Source organism: Eumetopias jubatus, unplaced genomic scaffold (assembly GCF_037043125.1).
Source record: "Eumetopias jubatus isolate StellerSeaLion01/CBP00866 unplaced genomic scaffold, mEumJub1_p1.0 scaffold_5, whole genome shotgun sequence".
In the NCBI taxonomy this organism is placed as follows: Eukaryota; Metazoa; Chordata; class Mammalia; order Carnivora; family Otariidae; genus Eumetopias; species Eumetopias jubatus.
In genome coordinates, this window is record NW_028274811.1 from 143,277,285 (window position 1) to 143,300,789 (window position 23,505).

The following is a 23,505-nucleotide window of genomic DNA, read 5'->3' on the forward strand; positions in this document are numbered from 1 at the left end:
AGGTAATATCAGATAAGTTTACCCTATTGCCTGTTTCTTGTTAGCAACAATGAATAACCCTGGATTAAAATGAACAAAACAACTATCAGAAGGCTCTGGAGGGTAGAAAAATGTAGGCACGTTGGGTGAGAATCTCTAGACCCAAGAATGACCTGACAGTGAGTTCTTTGAATTGTTTTCTTTTGCCTCCCATTTAACTCTACTGGGTGCCAGAAAGACCTGAAAGCCAGAACTGCCATTGGGAGAAGACACTAAAAGCCCCAGGAAGAGCCCATTCTTCCCAGCCAGATGACCAAGAAGAGAAATTCCTGTGGAACAGAACCTTTTTTACTTTACCTGCTCTGTTTGAGGTGAAGAGCAGCAAAGAAGTGATGCCTTGTCCCCCCCCCCACAGTTTCAGCTTTGGATCCTGTGGGACAGAGCCCCATGGGTTCTCCCCACCCTGCTGTAGGAGCAGAAGTGTGTTCTTCCCCCTCCCCATGGGCATGCTGTACTCTGTAGGACAAAGCCCAGTTGACTGCACTAAACACCAGCACCTCCCACCCCAACCCCTATACACACACTCTGCTCAATTTTAATAATTTATCTTTGACCATGGGGAACATGAAAATGGTTTTAAAACTCAGAGTTATGCAAAACAGAATAATCAGAAAATGTTACCCCACTTTACAGTTTTACCCCAGTTCCAATTTTATCGTATTTCCATTCTCCCATTTTTTCCACCCTGTTTTCACTCAGTCACCAATCACATTAGTTTCTAGTTTATTCTTTCACAAATGAGCAGATATGTGTATACTTTCTTATTTTCCTTTATTATGGTTTTTGAAGTCTTTTTTTGAATAGAAGCACATTAGTTCCATGGGATTGGTTGTTTGGTTAACTGAAAAAAGAAACAGTTTTCACAAACAGCAGATACGATATTTGATTGGACCCATTTTATTCTAACAATATACACACAGAAATACATTTATAACTTTTGGTGTAGGGACAGAGACTTTTTATGAGAATACATCAACTCTTTGGAGCTCCAAATTACTAATTTTTTACCTAAAGCACTATGATTTGGAAGACTAATGGAGAGAGAGGTCTATTTGAGTAGTACTCAAAAGTTCAAATTCTTGGTTCAGTTTATCAAGCTCACATTTTCCCCTCTTTTCACCACTTTCTACTCTCATTTTATTATTGGCTTATATTTGTATGTTGGTTTAGTTTTGGGGGAATACTTTTTCTAGGTTTCTGAGCCGAAGGCTTTTATATCTTAGTCTGGGTCCCCAGAAGCAGAACCTGAGATGGGGATTCTTGTAAAGCTGATCTGTTACAGAAGTGCTCACAAGAACCTAGAGGGAGTGAGGTGGGAGGGAGAGAATGAAGTCTAACCTCACTCAGCCTGATTCTGTGAGGGCGTTCTGTAGCATAAATGAAGCATGGATTGTACTATAGCCTGTCCTAACTTGTGGTAAAGATGCAGGACCTTTGTGTTCCAACATTACAGTGTAGTCCCTCCTTTTTTTTTTTTTTTTTTTAAGATTTTATTTATTTATTTGAAAGAGCACGAGCGAGCAAGCAGACTCCTCACTGAGCCAGGAGCCCGACGCGGGGCTCGATCCTGGGACCCTGGGATCATGACCTGAGCCTAAGGCAGCCGCTTAACTGACTGCGCCACCCAGGCGCCCCCAGTGTAGTCCCTCCTTATCCATGGTTTTGCTTTCCACAATTTCAGTTACCTGTGGTCAGTCTCGGCGTAGAGGCAGATAATCCTCCTCTGACAAATCATCAGAAGGTCAATAGTAGCCTCATGCTATGTCACAATGCCTACATCATACGTCTTACTTCATCTCATCAGGTAGGCATTTTACCATCTTGTATCATCACAGGAAGAAGGGTGAGAACAACATAGCAAGATATTTTGAGAGAAAGACCATATTCATGTAATTTTTATTACAGTATATTATTATTATAATTATTCTCTTATTATTGTTGTTAATCTCTTACTGTGCCTAATTTAGAAATTAAGCTTTATCATAGGTATGTACGTATAGAAAAAACCTGGTATGTGTGGGGTTCAGTACTATCCGCAGTTTTAGGCATCCACTGGGGGTCTTGGAACATATTCCCTGCAAATTAAGGGGGGACTACTGTAGTCAGCCTTTGGCTCCAGTGGAGTCAGTGGGAGCTGGGACATAACTCCAGGCACCGTTGGGTGAGGCAGTCATCCAAGGGCAAACCACTGCCGTTGTGTGCAGGTGTAGGTCATTAGTAAGAGCATACTCCAAGGCTGATAAAGGATCCCAGAGGATCTGGGCAGAAACTGCTGCAATTAGTTTATGCATTTCATTCCTTCTTGAATAATAAAGGCATTTAAGACTCTCCCTGGCTGAGAACCACTGAGATAAATAAAATATATTATTAAAAAAACACTATGAGGTCTTTCTGTTTATTTTTAACTGTCTTCCTTAGGTTTTGATGTTTGGTATTCTCATTTCTTTTAAGTCCTGAATGCTTGAGCACTTCCTGTAAGCCAGACATTCTGTGAAACACTTTCTCTCCATTATCTTGTGTAACCCCCACAGTAGCTCATGAGGTAAATACTATTCTCATTTGCATTCTTCATTTGAGAACACTGAGGCAGGCAGGAGGTGTTGGATTGGAGCCTGAATGTGAATTCAGGCATTCTGATTCCAGAGTCTTCCTCTCTTTCAGCCTTGACCATAGGAGTTACTCTCAGGTTCTCTGTGGAAATGTCCTTTGTCTAGTCCAATCTTATGCCTGTATTTTAGGTTCTTTTTGTGGGGCTTTGTCATCAGTTTGATTCCATCAGTTTGATTCCATCAGTTTGATTCCATCAGTTTGAGAAATCTTTCTTTGTTTTGGTTTGCCAGGAAAGCCCTCTCTAACTCAGCTTTAATTTAGTCTCTGTTGTGTTTTATTTCAGTCACATCAGTGGAATATTGATTTCAAAGAGAGGTGAAAGCTTGTGATCTGTCAGCTCTCTGGAACTGGAAGTTCCCTTTTTTTTTCTTTCAAAATATTTGAATTAAATACTCCCTTTAGTTTTTGGTGGTACTGAACATTGTGTAGGAGACTTTCTCCTTGTGTGCTGTTTGAAACCTGGTTTCACCAAAATTTTTATTAAATTCCAGAAAGGCTTACATCTGGCCTTACTTATTATTGGTTGCAACTTCCAAAAGTCAGTATTTCAGTTTCTGTCTTGGCAACATTCATCTCAAAACAAAAACTCATCTTTTTTTTATTTTTAATTTTTTATTGTTATGTTAATCACCATATATTACATCATTAGTTTTTGATGTAGTGTTCCATGATTCATTGTTTGCGTATAACACCCAGTGCTCCATGCAGAACGTGCCCTCTTTAATACCCATCACCAGGCTAACCCATCCCCCCACCCCCATCCCCTCTAGAACCCTCCGTTTGTTTCTCGGAGTCCATGGTCTCTCATGGTTCGTCTCCCCCTCCGATTTACCCCCCTTCATTCTTCCCCTCCTGCTATCTTCTTTTTTTTATATGTTAAAACAAACAAACAAACAAAAAAACCCCAAAACTCAACTTTGAAGTAATTAGTGATCTAGAAAACACTATTATGCCCAAATAGGACACATTGTAGAAAGCAGCCCATTATGAAAAGTGGCAAATCTTTCTGCGTTGTGAAGAACAAGCCCTTAATTTCATTGTTTATAAATCTTTTGGTCAATCAGGATTATCCCTATTGTTGCTATTGTTGTTTAAACAAGGTGTGCTGCTTTGCTACTGAGACGGTGATTGCTACTTACAGAACGCGAACGAGATGCCACAGAAGAGTCCTGCTTACAGAACGCGAACGAGATGCCACAGAAGAGTCCTGCTTACAGAACGCGAACGAGATGCCACAGAAAAGAGTCCTGCTTACAGAACGCGAACGAGATGCCACAGAAAAGAGTCCTGCTTACAGAACACGAACGAGATGCCACAGAAAAGAGTCCTACTTACAGAACGCGAACGAGATGCCACAGAAAAGAGTCCTACTTACAGAACGCGAACGAGATGCCACAGAAAAGAGTCCTACTTACAGAACGCGAACGAGATGCCACAGAAAAGAGTCCTACTTACAGAATGCGAACGAGATACCACAGCAAGTCTCCCTGGCCTATAGCTGTACTTTTCTGCTTTAACCGGTTTACTTGATTATTAACCAGTTATTCACATTTTCTTCAATCTCTAATCTTAAGAATTTTTTTAGCACTATGCAGGGGGCACCTGGGTGTCACTGTTGGTTAAGTTTCTGATTCTTAGTTCCTGCTCAGGTCATGATCTCAGGGTTGTGGGATCTAGCCCCGCATGGGGCTCTGCACTCAGCATGGAGTCTGCTTCAGATCCTCTCCCTCTCCTCCCCCTCCCCCCTCACATGCATACGTGCTGTCCATCTCCCTCTAAAATAAATACATAAAATCTTAAAAAAATAATTTTTAAGCACTATGCATCTCCCAAAATATTGTCACAAGTTTATATTGCCCATCCTTTTCCATGGAGGCTGCTTTCATATAAAAGAAGATCTTGTGCTTTATCCTGCCGTCATTTTAGTGGCAATACCTGATTTTACGAAATGCTCTATTACTCTTAGATTTGGTTAAAAATATTTTGGGAAATAGAATTTTTCTTGAATGTGTAAGCTCTTAAATGGTTTACAGACTTTTTTTTTTTTGCCTCCATCCCTACAAAAAGAAAAAAAATTATCTTTCTGGTGAAAACCTGGTGAAAATAATCCAAATCTAGACTGACATTTAACCGAGACCTCAGCAAAGTATGGGTGCACCACTATGGCTAAAGATTTCTTCACTTTTTTCTTCTGACTTTTGGGTGTTTGACTGCAAATTTCTTCTACTGTAGATTTTCCTTCTGCAATATTAATAGCTACAGCAGGTTGCTGTCTTCCCACTGCAGGGATTTGGCACCAAAAAGAGCTGTGATGGCAGATGTACTCTCTCTTCTCCTCACATAGAGTTATTCCACTTTTTTCATGAAAAAAAAGTTCTAGGATTCAAAATTAAAGAAGGTATGGGTTTTGAAGAACAAAGCTCATACCAGCTGCTTAGCGACAACTCACCATTCTTTATAATAATACTAATGGAAAGGATCAATACTCTATTTAATACTGCTACTAATAAATAATCATGTTGCTTTCCATTTGGAGAATGTGAACGTGGGAAGACTGCCATTCCCGCTCCGCTCTTTGGTGCTTGAGTCTTCTCTGTAACGTTATTGTCACTGGCACTTTACAAGCCAGGTGCATCAGCTGGAAGTCTGTAAGGAACAGAATTCTGCTCAGTTTGATCAACTAGAGAGATCTTAATGAGAACGGTAGAGTCCTGGCAAGGTTAAGAAAACCAAAAGAGGATTTGGGGCACCCAGGGGCTGGCAGAGGGAGAATTATGAAGGACAAACGGAGGGAAGAATCTTTCTGGAGTCCTGTAAGAACTAGAGCAGTGGAGAAAGCCTTGGTGTTGAGAGAATGCTGCCACTGACGGAACCCCAGAATGGAAGCAGGGAAAGGACAGAGAAGAGATGCACCAGCCCCTGTCTTTCCGCTTCCCTCTCCTGCTGGTGCCCCCCACTGGCTAAGAAGCAGAGAGCAAAGGAACCCTGATGATGGAGTCTTTAAGGATCAGACGTCTGGAGCTGAAAGCCAGCAGCCAAAGGAAGAGAAAGAAGGGGAGATGGGGGAGGGGGAGGGCAAGTGGAGGCTCAGCAGCACACAGGGTAGTATTTTAGGTGCTTTAAATTAAGTTCCCTCTGTCATTTATCCCCAGAACAACCTGGCAGGTTCTGTTGCCATTTATAAATGAAGGAAGTAGAGATCAGACCCCTTCAAATGTGTTCAAGATACATGGGTAAGCAAGAGTGGAGCTGGAATGCATACCTAGATTTGTATATCCTCAAAGATGATGTTTTTAGACTCTGCGTAACACTGACTTTAATACATTTTAACATGGGACCATACCATTTGCTGCTGTAAATTATTCAGCATAAATAATTGCCTTTGAGATAAAAATCAGACTCTCTTGCTTGGCATGGAAGGACCTTCAGTATCTGGCCCGTTTCTTCTTTCCTTAGCCTCATTTTTCCCCTCATCCCAGCACATGAATCTGCTGGACAAATAATGAAAGGTGACCCTCAGGGGACAAGAGAAGGTAGGACAAGTTTTCAGTTATCTGGATAGTGAGTAGGGAGTGAGAGACAAAAACACCCCCAACATATAACCTGGGAGATATTGGGGGGAGAAAAAGGCACAAATGTGCAATAAAAAAGTCTCTGAAGCTTAGTTAATAGCCCTAGGACAGACGTTTGATTATCTTCCTTTCTTGCTGCTTTGTGTGCCTCCACTTCAAAAGGGAGAAGAAAATGAGAGGCACTGAGTGAAGAGGTGAAAGATGGAGGATGGAATAGGACAGTGGATTAGGAAGATAGACATGGACCGATGAGAAAAGCAAAACTGGGTGCCAGGAAGGGCAGTCGTGAAGGAGGCGCTCAGAGGGGGAGAAGCTGCTGTGCTGGGGGAGGTTGGGTGGCAGAGGGAGGAGGGGGTTCCATCGGTCTCCCTGCTTCTTTTTCTTACTTAACTGAGCCGCGGTCCCCTTGGAGTTTCCATGGCGTCTTAGAGGCTAAATGGGCTGGAATAAAAGCTGTGGAGTGTTATGTAAATGAGACCAGCCGGCAAAAAGACCCGGTGAGAAGGCAGAACATTTCTTGGAATACACATTGATGCAGCAATGAACAGAAAGATTGAATGAAAATAGCCAGTTATGCTATGGTTAAAAGGCCTATTAGGTGTTACAAAATTTGGCTACTTAAATCTGCTTTGGTTTCATGATTTCCCTAGGGAAATTAAAAATTAATGTTGTGAATATCAAGGTAAAAAAGAAGTAAAACTATGAAATTTTGCAAGTGTCTTCAAGTGTTGGGAACATTTTGTTATGTAGAATTAGTGAGGAGCTTTGCTTGACTAATAATGTGAGAACAGTAACAGCATATTTGGCATATGTGGGTTTAAAAATATTATTCATAGGTAGCATATGTCACGGGGGACTTCAGAATATGAAATAAAAATTTAAAATTGTGGCAGAATTTGAAGGAATTAAGATTTTCATTTAAACATGTAAACACCCCCATTCTTTTTCCCTAGTTATAGCATAAGGAGATTTGGTGTAATTATAGTCTGGTGCTGTTGTGGAAGAAAGAAAAAATTAACAGACCTTTTTTTTCTCCCCCCCCTAAGAAGAGATGGAAACATCTAGAAAGCTTGAGAGCTACTTTATGTGCCAGCAGTAATAGCATATGTAAGTTTAAATAAAGTATTGAAAGCAACTTTTGCCCTCTAGTGATAAAGGATTTTGCTATGCACTTCAGTGTGGTATTTAAGTTTTCATTTGGCAGTAGATGGAAAATCTCTCTTTTCCACAGTGTATAAAGCTTTGACAATTGTTCTTCAGAGGTTGCATTGTAGATTAGGAATTAGAATCTCAGGAATCTGGACTGGAGGAGGCCGTATGCCAGAACCTAAACTGCAAAGACCAGTTTTTTAAAGTATATTAACAGTAGATTTGGAGTCAGCACTTAAACTTGTTTTGAAGAGTGGTAAAATTGAATCCTAGGCCGTCCTATTTACCTCCTTTTGTGTGGAAATGGATACTAGAAGATTGTTGGGTCTTTTGGTTTGTTTTTGTTTTACCACTACATTATCAACAGTTTTCTTGAAAGAAAGTAGGTGGCTACAAAATGGTATATTCGTTAATTATTTGCATGATATTATTATTGTTTTCCCATTTAATAGCATTTACCCATATCCCGAGCAAATAGCGTGCATGAAAATCAAGGGGTTATTTTAGAATGGAAAAATACATCAGAATATAGGAATATTGGAAATATTAACTATTATTTCTTTTCCCTGGGCAATTCCTGATTGCTAAGGGTAAGCCTGTAAGACGTGGGCTTTGGACAAACAGGATGGGCTTGTTTTCCCTTTTCTGCATTAACAGAGCCCAAGTCTAGATTTGAGTGTGAAGGTTGAATTGTACCGTAGCTGGTAGTATCTCCCAAGGATCCAAAAGAGAGATAGTTATGCAAGAGCAATATCACATCCAAGACAATATGAGCAATGATGATTTAAAATGAGGTGATTTCTTCAAATATTTGAGAAGCAATCAAGCAGTTTTGGTCTATTTCTATATTGTACTTATTTTCTCACACAGGCATCAACTTTACTAGACCATAAGCTTTTGGAAGTCAGAGCCTATGTCTTATTCATTTTTGCATCTGTAGCTCTTAGCCCAATTCCTGACACATGTGTGCACTTAATACAATTATTAGATAAAATAATGCCTGGTCATAGAGAAAAGGAAGCATGGAAATAAAACTGAGTGACACACTATATGTTCTTGTTCACATGTGAGATCTCCACCTCCTGAAAAGATAATTTCACCCACTACATCACGAGAGGGTAGCATCGTCTCCCTGCTAACCATCAGGCATAAGTTTGGTTTCCAGGAACTCCTGGGCACCTAGGGCAGTCCTAGAGGGAGATGGTAGATGGAGTCCCGCAAAGGCAGATGGTAGAAATAGTGGAAGTCATATGTAATTGAGTGGACTAACTCATGTCTCCGGTGTGAGACTAGCTCCAGAAATCCTTGGGAGTGAAACTTCAAGGGGGTTGGGATATCTGGGTTATTGATATCAAGTTAATTCCTTTGTGCTATTGGATTGTGAGATCTAGGAAAACTTCCCAATACTTCATAATAGATTTGTTATTACTTCCTAAGGGCTAGACCTCACCCATGGCATCAATTCAGAGAAACTTTCAAAGGGCACATAAGATTTTTCTTTTAAACAACAGGTTAAGCCTACATTATAAAGAATTAATATGGGGGGCACCTGGGTGGCTCAGTTGATTAAGCATTTGATTTCCACTGGGGTCCTGATCTTGGGGTTCTGGGGTCACACCCTGAATCAGGCTCCCTGCCCAGAGGGGAGTCTGCTTCTCTCTCTCCCTCTCCATCTGCCCCTACCCCCACTCATTCTCTCTCTCTCAAAAATAAAATCTTAAAAAAATTAATATGGTTACCGTATATTGATATTGACTAGGCTTATCTGCTCCTAATTATAGAATCCTAGCTTCTGATTTGCTTAGCCTCATTGACCTGGGGACGAAGAGCCTTGTTAATGAGGATGGTTCTCATCATAAAATCCCTGATGTTCTTGCCATAGCATCTGTTTTTCTTAAACAATTGTTGTTTCTTAACACTCGTGTCACTAATTGCAATGTTGAGGGTTAATAACATTTACATGCATTAGTTGATTCACATTTATTTGTGTGCAAACTGTTGATAGAAAACATTAATAGAAGAGTACAGGAGATTTTTTTTATTTAAGAAAATCTGGTCTGTGTACATGAAATTTATAAAATAAGTGATTGCTGAGTAATTGATTATAAGAAGATTCTCCATGATAATTTAAATATTGATTACCAAATATATTAGAAATACAATTAAAAAACTTTTATAGCATTTTCTACAAAAATAACCTCAACCTTATGGAGGTAGCCAAAGATAGATCAAGAACAATGTTAAAAAGCATGTAAAATATGGAGGAATATTTTAAAAATATGTAAAGAAATAATATATCTTCTATTACAAAGGCACAACATTTTCTCAACTCTAAAATGTTATCTACAATTTAATTATGGCACTTTGAAAAAACAGAAATACTACCGTAAAGATATACATGTAATGTGTTATGCAATCAGAAACAGGCAAGTGTGTAAATATGCACTTATTAGAAATTGTGGAGAAGTAAATGGAGATTTCTTCTGTATCCTGGAGGGAAAGACTAGATATAATGATGATATTAATTTTTTTTCAAAATTAATCTTAAAAAGCAATGATATAGAGATAAAGACTAAGGATATTTGCATGGAATCTGACAAACTAATGCTAAAGTTTATTGTAAACAATAGCCAAGAAAATTTGGAAATCCTGGGGGGTGGGGAGGATGCCCTAACAGATTATATTTTAAAGGTAGATTTTCAAAAAAACAATAGATAGTCACATAGATTAAAGAAAACAAAGAAATGTGTGTGTGTGTTTGGAATATGGCAATTTTGCATATAAAATTGATATTTCAAGTCAGCAGAGAAAATTCAAATTATTTAATAAGTGGTTTAAGATAGCTAGGCACTTATTAGGAAAGAAATTAAGCTATTATATCACAGATATTTACATATTAATTTCAAATAAACGTATAAAATGTAAAAAATGAAATTATAAGTATTCTAAAAGAAAATGTAGACAGATGAATTTATAAGCTTAGGTTGTGGAAGTTCTTCGTAAACATGACTGAATGCCAGAAAGATAAAATGAAGAGGACAAATTGATTTAATTATATAAAAATTAAAAACTTGCCTACAGAAAAGACATCATAAACAAAGTTAAAAGATTAACATTAGGATGAGACAAAATACATGCAATATACACCACAGATAAAGATTAATATTCTTCATAAATTGTTCCTACATATAGGAAAATGAGAACAGAATGCAAATAATACATTGTGTAAGAATCACAAATGGCCAGAAAGTAAATGAAAAGAATACCAAACTCATTACTAACCAGAGAATTACAAATTAATGCAATTAAATTCTATCTTTACTTTCCCTTTTGGCTTTTCAGGATACAAAAGATTAAAAACCCTAATCACACATAGTACGGATGTGGAAAAATGGGACATTGTACTGCTTGTTAGTGTTTCAAAATCTGCTTCTGGAAATATGTTCCGTGTAAATGCTTGCTGTCTTGTGGTTCCCCTCTGGAAGGCCATGTTCAACCATCCACCCAAATTTGTTTCAGATGTCTAGATGCCACACATGTACTGAGAGACTTATTACTCACATAATCAGGCTTTCTAGGGACAGCAGGGTAGACTCCCAAGCAAGTCTGAAATGGATTGAGAGAGCAGTGAAGTCAGTGGCTAGGGATTTTTATTGTAGTTAGTGGGTGGGACTGGGGAGAGGGTGCTTGTGTGGGAGACAGAAGGTACATGGTCTTTTTTTTTTTTTGAGATTTATTTATTTATTTGAGAGAGAGTGAGAATATGGAGCGGGAGGGGCAGAGGGAGAGGAAGAGAATCTCAAGCTGACTCTCCGCTGAGTGCAGAGCCCCACCTGGGGCTTGATCTCACACCCCTGAGATCATGACTTGGGCAGAAACCAAAGGTTGGACTCTCAATCGACTGCACCACCCAGGCGCCCTGAAGCGTGATCTTTACTATTAGCTTCCCCAGAGAAGAGGGTGATGTGAGGCTTTAAAGCCGTCAGCAGTCAAACATCAAAAAGTGGAGTCAGACTCTTCATTATACTTGCACATACACTCATATATACATTTACCAGGACATTCATTATCATATAATAATTCAAACACAACAACACAGTAAGTGCTGGACCATGCCTATTATGGAATACTGTGCTGTAAGAAAAAATATATAATGGAGTACGTCTGTGAGTCCTGACATGGGAAGATGTCCACGATATATTATCCAGTTAAAAAATACATAAATATAGGCATATGCGTATAGTATGATCCTTTTTATGCAAAAAATGAAAATACAGTTTTTAAGATGATTTTTTATTTATGATTAATGTAAAACCAGGATTACTTGGGGGCCTGCTTAGGGTTGGTGTCTGACTTAAACACGAAACCCAGCATGCAAAATAATTAAATAATTTATATCTTCACCATCACCATTGGAGGGAAAAAACAAAACACAAGAGAGCAGATGGAGATGAGGACATGGATGATACATTCACAGCATTCAGTAACAATAGAGCAAAATTTTGGAAATCTTTGCAGTCCTTTACCTACCAATTTTTTCCTCACATTGCAGGGACTTTCTGATCTTTTCTCCTGTCTCCTTCTCCTGTTCCTCCAGCATACCCACAGCACAGTGAAGCTAGCTAGCCAAACTCATTTAAATCTCTCTAGGAGCTTCTCATTTTTGTATGTATTATTTCCTTTCTCCCTTCAGAAGCTCACTTCTCTTCCTTATGTGAAAAATCCACCTCCCTCTCTGACGTCTCCCTCACTCACTCGTGACTCCTACCACCCAGACATAACTACCATGATGTTTTATATTTCTAAACAAGATAGTTTGCAGAGGGAGAAGCAGGGTCTCCCCTGAGCAGGGAGCCTGACGCAGGGCTCGATCCCGGGACTTGGGGATCATGACCTGAGCTGAAGGCAGACACTTAACTGACTGAGCCACCCAGGCGCCCCATAGAATATATATTTGTAATATGGTTTCCATTTTATGTTTTGCATTTTTGACTTAACATTATCGTATTTTTCTCTATATCATTCAGTAGCTGGCCCTAATTGAAAACAAGTTGTGTGACTGTATTATCATAACTATATTATCATGCTGTAACCATAATCAGAAGAGAAGACTTAGTCAAACAGAAATTTAAATTAACTTGCCCAAAGTTGGGAAGTTGCTGAGTGGAGGAGCCACAGCTGACCTCATGTAATCTGCCTTTAGGACAAGGTCAGAACCCCTGTGCTCTACTCTTCCCTGGGGGCAAGTTCCTATTGAGAAAATTCTCCATTTGTGTTTGGGAATTACTTTAGGGATTTTTTTAGAGAGTGTTACAAAATGTTTCTGTTACTCCTGACACCCCTCAGTTATAATTGCACCCCTGCCTTAGGGCACCCACTGGCAGTGACATGTGGCCAATGTCTTTTGGCTGTTATGGTCTACAAGACAGTGCATAGTGGGGGCACTGGCTGACCTACTTTGTGCAAGACTCTGGAATTAGTATGGGGAATTCTTCTTGGGTCATAACAAGAAATCTCAGTTCACATCGCTGATGAGAAGTATGAATACTAATCCCAGATGTGTGCTCTTCCAAGGGAGATTTGTTTTTATTGTCATTACTTTGTTTTTGTTTTTAAATATAACCGTTTTACCATTTTTTATACAACTCAACAGGCACAGGTCATTATTTGGAAAATATTAAATGCTGTAAAATGCTTATACCACACTCTCCTTTATTTGTCCTTTGTTATGTATTTAATGAGTTATACTCATGGGATAGTATTTACTTATGCACATACAGGAAAACCAAAGTAGCTCTTTGTAAAGACTGATAATTTTTATGTACAGACATGATTTTTGTTCCCCAAATTAATTAAAAACATGCACACACAATTTTTTGTTCCTAGTTTTCATAATTGTTGTATACTATAGTACAGTTGTAGCTAACAACGAACCAAACTTTCCATTATAGCATTGTTTTTCTAAGGGTATAACTCAGTTTGTCAAATTTCCCTCCAAGGCTGAAATGTAACTTATTGTACAAGCTATTAAGCCCAGGAGCAATTTTTTTGGAAAACATTAGTTTGACCATTTTTTTAAGCTCCAAGAGGGAAAAATAAATATGAAGGACTTTTTTTTATTGCTTTTCTTTTACAGCTTTAAAGAATGGCTTTGTTACATTGTATGATTTATGCATCCATGTAGAGAACAAAAACAAGAAATTCTTTTTAACAAACAACCTTGTCTTTTCTTTTTTTTTTTTTAAAGATTTTATTTATTCATGAGAGACAGAGAGAGAGAGAGAGAGAGGCAGAGGGAGAAGCAGCTCCCAAGGAGCAGGGAGCCTGATGTGGGACTCGATCCCAGGACCCTGGGATCATGACCTGAGCCGAAGGCAGACGCTTAACCATCTGAGCCACCCAGGCGCCCACAACTTTGTCTTTTCTGAAATAAAATACAATGGAGGAAATCCATCCGTAGTTGATAGCTAGAATCTTTTATTTGAATGCAGCCAGAGAGCACTAATTTTATCATAGGATTTAAACCTTTATTGGAGCAAATCACAGAGAGTTCAAGGGGTAACTAATATTTATTACCTGCGATGAATTACCATGTTAGGCATAGGCAGAAAGACCTTTGATATCTGGGACTGAATGCAGCTAAGAAAATGACAATTCATATTTCAAGACACTTTTGTTTGTGTTAATTTGCCAACCTGTTTTTTTTAAATTAATTATTTTTCTGATGTAGTGTTCCATGATTCATTGTTTGCGTATAACACCCAGTGCTCCACGCAGAACGTGCCCTCTTTAATACCCATCACCGGGCTAACCCATACCCCCACCCCCCTCCCCTCTAGAACCCTCCGTTTGTTTCTCAGAGTCCATAGTCTCTCATGGTTCGTCTCCCCCCTCAGATTCCCCCCTTCATTTTTCCCTTCCTGCTATCTTCTTCTTCTTCCTTTTTTTTTTTAAACATATAATGTATTATTTGTTTCAGAGGTACAGGTCTGTGATTCATCAGTCTTACACAGTTCACAGCGCTCACCATAGCACATACCCTCCCCAATGTCCATCACCCAGCCACCCCATCCCTCCCACCCCCCGACCACTCCAGCAACTCTCAGTTGTTCCTGAGATTAAGAATTCCTCATATCAGTGAGGTCATATGATACGTGTCTTTCTCTGATTGACTTATTTCGCTTAGCATAGTACCCTCTAGTTCTGTCCATGTCGTCACAAATGGCAAGATTTCGTTTTTTTTTTTTTGATGGCTGCATAATATTCCATTGTGTATATATACCACATCTTCTTTATCCATTCATCTGTTGGTGGACATCTTGGCTCTTTCCACAGTTTGGCTATTGTGGACATTGCTGCTATAAACATCGGGGTGCACGTACCCCTTTGGACCCCTACATTTGTATCTTTGTGGTAAATACCCAGTAGCGCAATTGCTGGATTGTATGGTAGCTCTATTTTCAACTGTTTGAGGAACCTCCACACTGTTTTCCAGAGTGGCTGCACCAGCTTGCATTCCCACCACCTGTGTAGGAGGGTTCCCCTTTCTCCGCATCCCCGCCAACATCTGTCGTTTCCTGACTTGTTCATTTTAGCCATTCTGACGGGTGTGAGGTTGCCAACCTGTTTTTATATGTATTAACTTCGGGCAGAGATTGCTTAGATGACATGGACTCAGGACAGTGCTCCGTTCTTTTCTCAAGTTAGACATAAGGATCACTTAAGGACTACTTAATACCTTGTGGGTTTCATTTAATTTTGTCCATCGGATAGTACCCTTAAGCTGAATTAATCAAAAGATTCTTTAAAGACTAGAACTGGTAAGCGTAAAAATCTAAGTTATGCATATTCACTTTCTTGGTTTAATCAGCTCCATGAAGGGATCACTTCTAAACTTAGGGTCGTTTGATTCTGAACATGGTGAGTTTTTCCTTCTCTTTTTATCCCATTTGTGCAAAGAAATAATTACCAAGAAACAAAGTAAGGAAGGAAGAAAGGGCAGTGTCTGTTCCAGTCTGAACACTCTAAACAAGATTTCCCATTTATTTCTCGTTCACACTGGTGTACAACCTTGACTTAATTGTCAGAGCAGTGGAGAACAAAGTGAAGCCTGAGAGAAGAAGGGCTCTGGAGAGGCAGGGACCGTGTCGCTGATTTGGGTTGAGTGGTTGCCATTAAACGGCAGTTGTGTCATTTTGGGCAGTCTAAAAGCTCTCAGAGTACACCGGGACAAAGATAAGGGGCAAAGGGGAAGGGACAGGAGGGGAATAAGGACTGTGTAGAGTGAAAGGGGCGTTAAGACCCTTCAGCTTTCTTCCCTCCTTCCCTCCTTTCTTAATCCCTCCCTCCCTTCCTTTCTTTGTTCTCCGAAGTAGTCTGCCTCTTCCTGTCAGAGAAAGCCAGGATGTCTTTGGCTGTTCAGCTTTAGGAATGGAGCAAATTAGACTTTGATCTGGGGCCTATTTTACTGTTTGTATCTCTGCTTATACCTGAAAACATTGAACTGATTTCTTAAGGTTCTTCTGTTTCTGAATGTACTTTATTAGTAGAATTTGTAATATACAAATAATATTTCTACTTTTTTAGACTTGTTTTGTAGAGATACTGGTTTGAGAAGAGAGGAGTGTAGTTTTTCAATAACAAATACAAATATCAGTATCTCTTCTTTCATTCACTCATCAATTAACTTACTAAACAGACATTTATTGAGTGCTTAACTATGTTTCAGCCACTGCCTTAGGCTCTGCAGATTCAGCAGTGATACTGTGTATGTAACATTTTAACTGTCTCATTGTTTCTGCAGGGGAAAGGTTGATATAATGGGCATTTTTCTGTTAGGCATTCTTTGTATCAAAAAACAGTGTTAGTCATTCCTGCTCAGTGAACTCAGGAGGGTCAAGCTATGTTTATTGTGAGGATACATGTGGCAGTGAAGGAAGCTGGGATGCTCCAGGAATCCAAGTACAGAAACCTTGTTTCTTAGCCTAATAGAAGCTGGAGCTGAAAGTGAGGCAGCTCTAGACTTTACTGATCTCCATACCGATGTTCCGTCATTAATGTGCTCTCCTGGTCTGCACTTCTTTGTCCGTGTTCTTCTTCCTTGGCATCAGCATCTTCTCTATCCCCCAACACCATAGGGCTTTGTAGCTTCCTTATTACTTTTGATTTCCCACGTACTTCCAACTTTAGCTCTTACTGCTTACTATTTGATTTATTTATTTCCAAGGCAGAATATCTGGCTAGCTCAGCTAAGTCTAGCAGTACTCTGCTTGGGAAGGGCAATGTGGAGTAGGCTCAGTCATAGGTCCTCTGAGCCCCACTGCCTTTGGCCCAATCATGTCTTTGACACTGGGGGGTGGAAGCAAGGGCTCATTCTGTGACAGAACAGGTGTGTCTAAGGTTATTCCTCACCAGGGCAACCTTGGGAAGGGTCTGGAGCACACTAGTCGTGTAATTGTTGAATAAAAAATATAAGATTTTTGTCGACATTGGAATAGATAGGAAATAATTGACGTTTTAGATAGAAATTTGGTCCATTTTGTGAAAAAATAAACTGTCTTGGGCTATAATGTAGAGGTCATTGAGATTTGTGGTTTTTCCTGATTAACTGTCAATATATTGAAGCATCTACTTTTCTGAATACATTCATATGCATATGACAAAATGCCTGCAAGTTTGACTTGTGGTATCATCTGAGTGATGCTGGGAAGGTACGTAAATATTCTGTCAGAGAACAACCTGACTCTTTGAAATTCTAATCATCATAGATGGTGTGCTGCAGTAGTCCTAATTTACCTTCTTATACAAAGAAGCTAAGGAAGGATAAGGTCCAACCTCAAGGATATCAGCATCTGCCTGGAATGTTCTTTGCTAGCCTCATTGAATGGCTTGTTCATTAACATTCAGGTTTCAAAGCAGTCATTCCTGTTCACCCTATTCAGTTGGATTCTCATCTTATTGTACGTTTCTGGTGGACAATTTTCTTCCTAGAACTTACCACAGTTTGTAGTTACCTTTTTATTTATCAGTTGTGTGTTTGTTTATATCTTTATCACTAGAATATGATAAAGTGAGGGTAGGGCTCTTGACAGTCTTATGAATGGGTCTATTCCAGCTGAGTGCCTGGCACAAAACAGCATGTAATAAATATTTGTGGGGTAAAAGAATTGAAGAATCAATGACTGAACACAAGGAAGATTGAGTCAGATTCCCAGGGATTTGGGAGTACCTGGAGGTAAACACAGACGCTTGGGTGAGAGGTAAAGGAGTGAATCATCTCTTTTTGTGCCCATTCTCCCCAGAGTGCCCTAGCATTTTTCACATTTCCTCTATGCTATTCAAAAGTATCTCTCATGGCATAGGTCCCCAACACTGTCAGCTGCTTTTAAGTCATGAAGTCAGATTTCTTGGGAATGATTACAAACCCAGTATAGTCACTGTTCCTAGTTAAAGGCCCTACTGAGGACATGGTAATATCCCTGTCTCATCTTTTCCATCCTATAAGAGTATAAGGATATTCTATAAGGATATGCCTTTGTGTAAGATAATTTCAATATACATGGACAGAATATCTTCTTGCCAAAATGTACTCTATCATGCAATATAGCCAATGATCATTTTAGGTAAAATTTTTGTAGAGAATTTAAATCTCGTAAAGTTCAATTTATTGTGTACAAAATGCCTGGCATATGCTGAGACCAGTGCAGGAAATTTTCTTTTTTTTTAGAGAGAGACAGCCCAAGTAGAGAGGGGGGCGAGGGAGAGAGAGAACCTCAAGTGGGCTCCATACCCAGTGCAGAGTCCAGTGCAGAGCCCGAGGTGGGGTTTGATTTCGTAACCCCGAGATCGTGACCTGAGCTGAAACCAAGAGTCGGTTGTTTAACTGACTGAACCACCCAAGCTGTCCACTGTGCGGGAAATTTTTAAAAAGAACTTATTGCTGTTACTTCTTGGTGAAATAATTTAATTAAACAATTATATTATTTAGGAGAATCTGGAACTTAATGTTAAAGTGAGTATATACATAATATGTGGGTTAAGAAGTCAGAGGGCAAAAGTATTACTGTAGATTAGAGTTGCTAATAGCAGTCATTTGAAGAGTTTGAAGAGTCAAGCTTGAATGTTTTTTGAATGGAAGGAGAGAATGAAACAAGATGTGGGAATCCTGTTGAGGTCTGTAATGGTCACATGAACCTACTATGGGTTGAGATCAGAGTCTCCTTTGAAATACAAAGATAATCCTGACACTGGCCATCTATTCTTAGAAAGGCCTATGGGACTCAGTCTCTCTGTTTTACCAGGGAAGTCCGATTGCCTAAATTCATGGCATTCTATGTTGATTTCCTTTTTTTTTTTTTTTCTCCTTGGACCCTAATAAAGTCATGCTCCAGCTTTGTTTCAGCTAGGAGTGAGGAAAAGGTGGAGGGCATCTCCACTTAGGATGATATAAAATTGAGAGAAGTCCTACTTTTGTGCTCAGTATGAGGACACAGTTCTGATCTGTGAGAGATTCCCAAGGGAAATGTGATTTTTGGCTTTCATTCAGCCTGGACTCAGCCTGGCTGTCCTTTCCTGTCTGGAATGCTGTGTTTTGTTCCTAGTACAGAAGTCAGTGATGCTATAAACTCCACCTATAACCAGTTTGGGTCTTTGCTTCCTCTTATGGATATTTATTTCAACCAGAATTGTTTTGTTTTCTTTCTTATGATATCTCATGTCATATCTCCCATCTGATTACCACCTTCTATTTGGCTCTTACGCTGTAGCACATGTCTGTCTTGGCTGGAGCTACCCACACCTGGTGTCCTGCCCCAGGAAAGTTGGTAAGCTGGTCCACCTGCCTATATCTGTAGCCTTAGATTTTGAGACCATGTAGATGGTGGAGAAGCTTGGCTTGACTTAAAATATAAACTCAGTGATGTTTTATCAAAAACTGTTACTAAGCTATCCCCTTACAGGGAGGAAAGTTGCATCTGTCAGGTACCTCAGTATTTTACTTGTTGATTAATTGTATTTTTGTATTATTATGTTAAGTATTTTATTACAATTCAGTGATATTCTAGAACACATCTGCTGAATTAATTTCACTTTGCTTAAGAAACATGGCAACAATGTGTTAGGGAATGTGTATAATTGAGTATATGTCTGTACACACAACACATATGCACCCACACATATTTTTGTCCATACTTAGAACAAAATCCCAAGTATTTTTATATTGTGATAATTAGAAAAAACTGACCTATATGGTTCTAAAAGAGTTTAATGTTCTTGAATTCCTTAGCCACAAAATATTTTCTGATGTGTTTATCTGTAGGCTTTTTGAAAATGATGTGGTTCTCTTGATAAATCCCTGGCCTACTTGTTTATCAGTTTGACATGAAGTAGATGGATTTCCTTATAATCATAAACAAATTTGAAACTCTGTATGAACAATGATAAGCTGTAAGAAAGCACCACTGCTCATTTTTCCTTCTCTTTGAGATGGAATTAAATCAATAAATTTTATACTATTGATTTAAGTGGGATGGTATTTTAAATCTCTATGTATATATGATGTATATGACCTTGTATATATATATTTGCCACCAGGTTACTGAAAAACCAAAGTGACAGTTTAATATTGATGCCTGAAAGAGGTATAAATACTGCACTAATTCCTAAAGAGTAGAAGAACTTTTTTTTTTACTAAGTCAGTAAAAGAATACATGCTACAAGAATTTTAAATGACTTTAAATAATCAAACCATTGTTAATCAAATTAAACCATTGTTTTTTTTTTATGTAGACTTAGTTTATCTACATGGACTTCTATCAATTACCTGATCATTTGCAAATTGATTATTGTTTTAAATAACTGATTGACAGTTCTTATATTTGCTTCAAAGATAAGTTTGAGTCCACTGTGGATGACTGGTTAGTATTTGATTTACTGACCATAAGGTTAGCTCCATATGAAATTTCAGTTTTTTGTCATGTATGTGTCTTTTTCATAAATCTCTGGGTGACTTCTTCATTGGCAGTCCTTTTCTTCTTCTGTAAATCATCTGAATGTTGGTTTGTAAAACTAGATGTAGTTCCGTCTATAACATGACAGATCAAAGTTGTAAAGAAACACATCTGTCAAAATGCTGATTTAATATTTTAAAGACCAATATGGGTGTTTTGCTGAATTCTCTGCACGGTTCTAAATTTAGCAAAACCAGTTTGTGTCTGGGCAAAGTCTAAATCCAAATTCACTTTGTTTTTTCTGATTTTCTTTTTTGACATGTTTAGGTACATTGGCTAAAACAAAATTCATGCACTTTATTGCACAAGAATGGAAGCTTCTACTTGCCTTTGTCAAAGCCAATAGGTAAAGACATATATATGTATTTTTTGCACATTGCCACGTCTCAAAAGGCAATCAGACGTGTTTGAAAATGTCTTTAAAGTCTATGGAAGCAGGAAGAAATGTTACAAATTTCACCGAGTCATGCGTTTCTATGAATGCCATGAAATGATAGAGTTGCTTATCGATACTGAAGACATTAAATTTCTATGAAAAACTTTTTACATATATATATAGAGCTGAGAGACTTCTTTTATGCTGATAGACATAAAGTAGCCTTGGCAAGGAATCTGGCTTGGATCAGCCCCTGCTACCTAAAGCTCTTTCCGCTTTCAGCCTACGTGGTCTGAGGATCAACTCAACGTGAGAGAATCTACTCACCCTCATTTTAATGATACACATGGACTTGATCACATATGAGCCTTGTTTAAACTTTTTTCATTTAAATTTTTGAAGTTATTGTCATGACCAGCTTGGCTCTGTGCCTCAGAATAAGTTCCTTTGCTCAGAGCTGCGATTTTAAGACTTCTACTGGTATTTTTAGTCCCATTCCAGCCTTGGTAAAAGTCTTATTCTTAGTCACAGGGAGTTTTCTGAGCCTTTTTTCAGTAGCTTCAATGGTCCTATCCTTGTATGGTATCCTCTCTTGTTTCTGTGATGATAGCCTCTCACTGTAATCCCCCATTCCGGTTGTGAAGTCTTATGTACCCATTCATGAAGTTCTGCTTCAAAAAGATTCCATGACCAAAGCTCTATGCCTGCTCATCAGCATGGAGCTCATAATGGAACCGGTGCCTAGACTGCCCATCACAGTGCTCTAGTAGTCAGACATCACCTATTACTCTTTTCTAGAACATTCCTGATAACAGTGGTTTGCCTGAGGGTCATTTTTACTCCCAACATTCTCTGTCAGTGTAAGGTTAGGTTATACAGCAGCAAATTAATTTCAGTATCTCAATTGGCAATACACAGAGAGTTTTTCTTGCTTATGCTATAACCAGTACAGGTTGTTGGTGGTGGACAGAGACCCAGACTCCCAGGAGTGCCATCATCTTGTGACTCTCGCATCTCAGAATGTGGCTCACTACGGCAGGGGGCACATGCATGAAAAACTCACACCTACTTTTACATGCCTCAAACCAGAGGGAGCACATTTCGTTCCTCTGTATGGTGTATTGTCTAGAATAGTCACACAGCCCCTGCTAACTGGACGATTACTGGGACATAGGGATATTGGTGACCAGTACACGTCTCTCTCCACACACCCTCAAGACCATGTCTCACATGGGTTGATGATCTCATTGCATCATTAGACTATCCACAGTAGTTGTTTCTACTAGGGTTGATTTTGTTTTAGGGTCCAGACCATCCCAAATGGGCCTGTTCAAGCACAGCTGCATTAGTTTCTATAAATAGAGATTACCACACCAATAATTTACATGTATGGATTTTTAGGCTTTGTTTCTGTACCTGCTGCTTAGATCCTGGTGACCCTAAAAAATGAAATTTTAATAATTGCTTATACTTGCTTAAAAGTATGGAAAAACCAGTGTTAATGCTTCAGTCTTCAAGGTTCTTACTGGCGCGGTGGACATATCACCTGATCTTGTGGCTTAGCTAAGCAAGTTTTCATTGTTACAAACATCCAGGCTGGCAATTCTTTATGCCATGCAGACTTATAGGTTAAATAGTTTCTGATGGACGGTGCCAAGTTTTGATGTTTGTCAGTCTGGCAGTGATGATTTCAAGACCAGGGAGACTCATTTAAATGGAGCCTCGGTCCTCAATCAGGTGTCAGTTTTGTAGCATGCGTGGCAAAGCCCAAAATGTCTTCTGGGCTTGGCTGGATCTCTGATGGATTGGGTTGCCCCAAAGTGGAGCCAAGGTACATTGTTTTCACATGGCACTGGAAACCATAGATCATTCCATGGATGCTGTATATAGTAATCAACAACATTTGGGGTAGAATTATTCCCAGGAAAGCTACCGCCAAACTGTGATCATTTAGGGACATAACCTGATAATGACAGCAGTGACCATGAGGTTGAATGTCTTTATTGTTACAAGCCACAGACATTTTGAAATAAATGCCCAATTCATTGCACTTCACATAGGCTAACAGGCACATGCAGGAATGAAGTAGCACTACTTATTAGATCTAAATCTTGAATACAGTTCATTCAACAAACAGAAAGTAATCGCCTAAATTTTTCCAAAGACCGTTCAAGTATTATTGTTATAGCAGCTGTTCTGGGAACATCTGTGTATCATCCATCTGTTTGTTACCTAAATCTGATTTCGCTTTGTGTTGTATTATTTTATCATTTCTTTAGCGTCTGAGTGATACCTGTAATATTTGGCTTAAAGAACTCTGTCTCTTACTCTAGAGTTGTTAATAAAAAAAAAGATGATATTTTCACACCCTTTGATATGCAATTTATTTTCCCCTATTTCTGTTTATCTCCCATTGTTTATTTTCCTGTTACTGATGCCAACAGGAATGATTACTGTGATTACTAGGAAGTATGTATAGCTTTATTCCACAGATTTAAAAGTTGGTGACTTTCAGAAAATATAAAGCATGATGTTCCATATTGGAGATGTTATTTCTAAATGAAAAAAAAGACACAAAATAGTAGCAGTGAGGAGATCAAATGAAAGAATTAATATTGAGATTTAGGAAGACTTTGTTTTTGTTAAATCTCAGGGTGAGTACTAAATTTATTTGTTTATTGTAGTCTCTTAGAGAAGGACATATTCAATTAACTAAAATCTAAATTCTAACATTTGTCCTGCACACCCCATT